The following is a 5,628-nucleotide window of genomic DNA, read 5'->3' as shown; positions in this document are numbered from 1 at the left end:
TTGCAACTCTGACAAGTCGGAGTTGCTCTTCTTTGGCTGTACCTCTGAGCCTGATTGGAAACCCTGGTGGCCGCAAGATATGTTTCCTCCCACTAGTTCGTCTTTGAAAGCCAAAAATTTGGGAGTTATGATTGACAATGAGTTATCTTTCGGACCGCATATTTCATCTCTTACTGGGAAATGTTTCGGCATCCTTCGGATGCTTCGTAAATTCCTCCCTCTAGTCTCTATCCAGCACAGAAAAATCATTGTCCAGGCACTGATCGGCTCTAGGCTGGATTATGCTAATGTTTTGTTTCTGGGACTTCCCAAATATCTGGTCAGGCGTCTGCAAATCGCCCAGAATTCTGCAGCCCGAGCCACCTTTGGTCTTCCAAGAAAAGCCAGAGCCACTGATCTTCTCTCAACACTACACTGGCTTCCTATTGCTAAAAGGATTCTGTTTAAAACTTTGACCACGACTTTCAAGGCCCTACATGGCATAGGCCCCAAATATATTTCCAAACGATTGTCCTGGTATAACCCCCCCAGATCTCTCAGATCTTCGTCCCTATCAAAAATGAGTGTTCCCATTATCAAGCGTGCTAGAGCAGGAGGACGGTCTTTTCGCTACTTAGCTCCTCATGCTTGGAATGACCTCCCAATCTCTTTGAGACAGACCTCTAGCCTTCTGTCCTTCCGAAAGGCCCTTAAGACATGGCTTTTCCCTTAATTTGATGTTGCTTCCTGTGTCTGCACGTCCTCTCAGTGTTATGTTCTCCCTTCTTCGGTTGGGTCTCCTTCGATAAAGCGCCGGGATACTCTATGGAATGGCCGTGCGCTATAGAAGTATAAAAATAACATAACATAACATAACATATCCCATCCAGGCCCACCTCCGTTGTGTGTGGCTGTCTGGGAGGAATACAGAAAGTCCAACTGCCAACTACACTCCATCCACTAAATGGCTAAGAGAGAAAAATGCATGAGACCATCCATGCAAGGAAGAGCAGGGTTGGGCGCATTATAGACCAAAGTTTGAGAGGTCACCTTTATCGTATCTACCCTAACTAGTTGGTTGAGAAGAATATACACCAAGGGTCTTATTAGGGTAGCCCCTCAATGTTGCATAAGGATAAATTCGGTGAGAGCACAGGAAGTAGGTATCAATATCGATTCTATTATCCGGGTGAAACTTATCAAACGTCTTTGGGATGAAATCAGGGCGGGTTTGCAAAAGTGATGTAAACACGCCATCTTCCTTTCCTTCACACCTACACCTTTTATACCACTGAGTCACAACGCATACGCATCATTGAAACTGCTGATGCTGATCATTAGCAAATGCATGCTCCATCCACCCCTAATTCCCAAGGAGAACATCTTTCTCACACGATCCAACCATGGCACAAGCAATCCTACGCACCACATCATATCAGTAATGTCCCTGCCACACTCCTGAAGCATCAGATATTCAGTAATCATTGCTTAGGTCAAGCACTATTGAAGCTGACCTCAATTGTCCAATTAATTAGGAGCCAGATGTATGAGCGCTTTTTGCGGTTGCAAACAGGAAATCGGTCCATTTGCGACCGCAAAATAGGTCTGCCCTATGTATAAACCATATTTTGTGACTCAGTAACATATTACCGACTCGCAAAATAGGGTTTTGCAACTCGCTATTAAGAAGGGACTTGCCAAGGGCGCGCCTTCGTAATAGCAAATCACACTTTAATGTACAATTGTTTTGCGCCAGCAATTGCAAACACTTGCAGTTCAAAAAGGTGGTAAGCCACTCGTAAACAGACCCCTTCCCCTTTGAGAATGGTAACGAAAATATTTTTTAAGAGCAAAAACTGAAACAGAAACGTTTTATTTTTCTTTTTTAAATGCATCCCTCTTTCCTTTAAGGAAAAAAAGGGCTGCATTTCAAAAAAGCCAAAACGTCTTTCTTAAAAAAAAAAAGCAGTCAAAGACGTGGTGGTCTGCTGACCCCAGCAGGTCACCATCCTTGTGAGTGCTGGCTATTCCCAATGAGGTCACAAATTGCAACCTGCCTCATCAATATTAATGAGGCAGGTAATTTGAGACCCCATTGGGAATCGCACACAGTGCCTTATACACTGTTGAAAATTCCATTTAGCGATTGGCAAATTGCGAATCGCAAATCGCCAAAATTTGCAAGTCGCAAATTGGAAGGATCGTACACCTGGCCCTAGATCCCTTCAATACACACAGTAATGTGTCATCCTCTGAAAAACTTGTGACAGCAGATCAATGGCCATCCTTAACAACCTCATCCTAGTGGGGTGCAAGCTTATGTCCAAAAGCAATGATGTCAATGGAGTGAACAATACTTACATGCACAGATCTATTCATGATAAAATGCCTAATTTTCACCCTGAACATTTAACCACAACATTTCAATTATTGTTACAGTGGTCTACAACTTTCAGGATACAAACCAGAATTCTGAATGGAGTTTTTTAACTCACGCACCCCGGGGCCGGCCGGACAGCGCTCAAGCTCCGGGCCCGGTCCTAGCTTCCGAACCCTAGCCAAGCCGGGGAGAGCCTCTCCGGGCCCCAATGGAGCCCCGTCCCAAGCCCCCGGACCCTCTGATGGCTTGCAGGACGGGGGGACTCACGCATCCCGGGGCCGGCCAGACGGAGCTCAAGCCCCGGGCCCGGTCCAAGCTTCTGTAACCCTAGCCAGGCCGGGGAGAGCCTCCCCTGGCCCCAATGGAGCCCCGTCCCCAGCGCCCGGACCCTCTGATGGCTTGCAGGATGGGGGGGGCTCACGCACCCCGGGGCCGGACGGAGCTCAAGCCCCGGGCCCGGTCCAAGCTTCCGTTACTCTAGCCAGGCAGGGGAAAGCCTCCCCGGGCCCCAATGGAGCCCTGTCCCCAGCGCCCGGACCCTCTGATGGCTTGCAGGACGGGGGGCTCATGCACATTCCGGGGCCGGACGGACGAAGCTCAAGCCCCGCGCCCAGTCCCAGCTTCCAAACCCTAGCCAGGCCGGGGAGAGCCTCCCTGGGCCCCGGTGGAGCCCCGTCCCCAGCGCCCGGGCCCTCTGATGGCTTGCAGGACGGGGGACTCACGCACCCCGGGGCCGGACGGACGGAGCTCAAGCCCCGGGCCCGGTCCCAGCTTCAGAACCCTAGCCAGGCCGGGGAGAGCCTCCCCGGGCCCCGGTGGAGCCCCGTCCCCAGCGCCCGGACCCTCTGATGGCTTGCAGGACAGGGGGCTCATGCACCCCGGGGCCGGCCGAAGGGAGCTCAAGTCCCGGGCCCGGTCCAAGCTACCGAACCCTAGCCAGGCCGGGGAGAGCCACCCCGGGCCCCGGTGGAGCCCCGTCGCCTGCACCCGGACCCTCTGATGGCTTGCAGGATGGGGGCTCACGCACCCCAGGCCCGGCCGGACGGAGCTCAAGCCCCGGGCCCGGTCCCACCTTCCAAACCCTAGCCAGGCCGGGGAGAACCTCCCCGGGCCCCGGTGGAGCCCCGTCCCCAGTGCCCGGACCCTTTGATGACTTGCAGGACGGGGGGCTCACGCACCCCGGGGCCGGATGGACGGAGATCAAACCCTGGGCCCGGTCCCACCTTCCAAACCCTAGCCAGGCCGGGGAGAGCCTCCCTGGAAGCCCCATCCCCAGCGCACGGACCCTTGGTCGCACCCAAGGAGGGTTAAGCCAAGGCCACGTCCACTCCCTGACTGCCTGACCAAGTAGATAACGCATTTCGTTCTACTTCATTACCCCTTTTTACTGTTCCCAGCCAGAGAAGTCAATAAATTATTTTTTTCTACTAGCCAGTGAATTTTTTTTTCCTTGTGTCGCCACCACACTTAAATAGGTCTATACACCCCTATCACTTACCACTGTCCTCACATCACACATAGCCTATCGTCATTACACCAAGTGCTCCCGTGTAGTTTGTAGGTCGTAGCACGCCCCGCCCCATAGAGGGGCGGGAAGACCGCTATGATGAAGCATGACACAATGGGACTCATAGTGTGCGAGGGGTATTTTAAAAGCACATAGTGCTCTCCTTTTCCCACCCGCAAAGAGAGCCTTTCTCACTGTTCCCAAACACCAGATCTTTATAGCTTATAAATACGAATAAAATATTCACTCCCCACATTAATAGAATCTCATTGGTTACTTACAACGTTCAGGAGGGTGATTCTATCACCACTGCCTCTGCACTTCCTCGTTTTGTTTTTTGTAGTTGCTACTACCACCAAGATCTGCACCTGTGGCGGCTCCACCCGGGCCCTCGCCCCGGGCTTCCGTGCTCACCGCAACGGCCCTCCTACTCATCGCGGCTTAGACCCCGCGGCTCTCAGCGCCGGCGACAGCAGGGTATGGGCCCGATGCTCCAGCGCCATCCATTTTCAGGGCTCGTTGATTCGGCAGGTGAGTTGTTACACACTCCTTAGCGGATTCCGACTTCCATGGCCACCGTCCTGCTGTCTATATCAACCAATACCTTTTCTGGGGTCTGATGAGCGTCGGCATAGGGCTCCTTAACCCGGCGTTCGGTTCATCCCACAGCGCCAGTTCTGCTTACCAAAAGTGGCCCACTAGGCACTCGCATTCCATGCCTGGCTCCACGCCAGCGAGCCGGGCTTCTTACCCATTTAAAGTTTGAGAATAGGTTGAGATCATTTCGGGCCCAAGACCTCTAATCATTCCCTTTACCAGATAAAACTGGGGGTTCCGAGCTCCAGCTATCCTGAGGGAAACTTCGGAGGAAACCCGCTACTAGATGGTTCGATTAGTCTTTCGCCCCTATACCCAGGTCGGACGACCGATTTGCACGTCAGGACTGCTACGATGCCTCCACCAGAGTTTCCTCTGGCTTCGCCCCGCTCCACCAACTAAGAACGACCATGCACCACCACCCACAGAATCGAGAAAGAGCTATCAATCTGTCAATCCTTTCCGTTTCCCGTGTTGAGTCAAATTAAGCCACACGCTCCACTCCTGGTGGTGCCCTTACGTCAATTCCTTTAAGTTTCAGCTTTGCAACCAAACTCCCCCGGGAACCCAAAGACTTTGGTTTCCCGGAAGCTGCTCGGCGGGTCATGGAAATAACGCCGCCGGATCGCTAGTTGGCATTGTTTATGGTCGGAACTACGACGGTATCTGAGCGTCTTCGAACCTCCGACTATCGTTCTTGATTAATGAAAACATTCTTGGCAAATGCTTTCGCTTTGGTTCGTCTTGCGCCGGTCCAAGAATTTCAACTCTAGCGGCACAATACGAATGCCCCCGGCCGTCCCTCTTAATCATGGCCCCAGTTCCGAAAACCAACAAAATAGAACCGGAGTCCTATTCCATTATTCCTAGCTGAAGTATTCAGGCGACCGGTCTGCTTTGAGCACTCTAAATACAATAAGTTGCACAAATTACAATGGTGCCCTAGGGGCACGACAAACCATATACTAAGTAAATGGTATAAGTAGAACGATAGAAGAAAAGAGGATGCCCAGAGGCTGTAGAATCGCTGGGGCTACACTACCCTAACCTTAGGAAAGGAGCAGGAGGCCCACGGGACGCGTGTGCAGTGCTAGAACACACACACGGGTTTCAATGCAAAGTCAATGGGCATGAACAAATTACGAAATAGGTAAGTAAAGACAGT

The 5,628-nt window shown here is 52.0% G+C and overlaps 1 pseudogene; it reads right to left on the bottom strand.

Moving 5' to 3' along the window:
• Positions 1–4,154: 4,154 nt before the first annotated feature.
• Positions 4,155–5,044, bottom strand: LOC147717569 (28S ribosomal RNA; annotated as a pseudogene; the record flags this gene model as incomplete).
• Positions 5,045–5,628: the final 584 nt, after the last annotated feature.

Source organism: Lissotriton vulgaris, chromosome 5, assembly GCF_964263255.1.
Source record: "Lissotriton vulgaris chromosome 5, aLisVul1.2, whole genome shotgun sequence".
Classification (NCBI taxonomy): domain Eukaryota; kingdom Metazoa; phylum Chordata; class Amphibia; order Caudata; family Salamandridae; genus Lissotriton; species Lissotriton vulgaris.
Note: the sequence above shows the minus strand (reverse complement) of the source record. Positions and strands in the feature narration are given on the sequence as shown.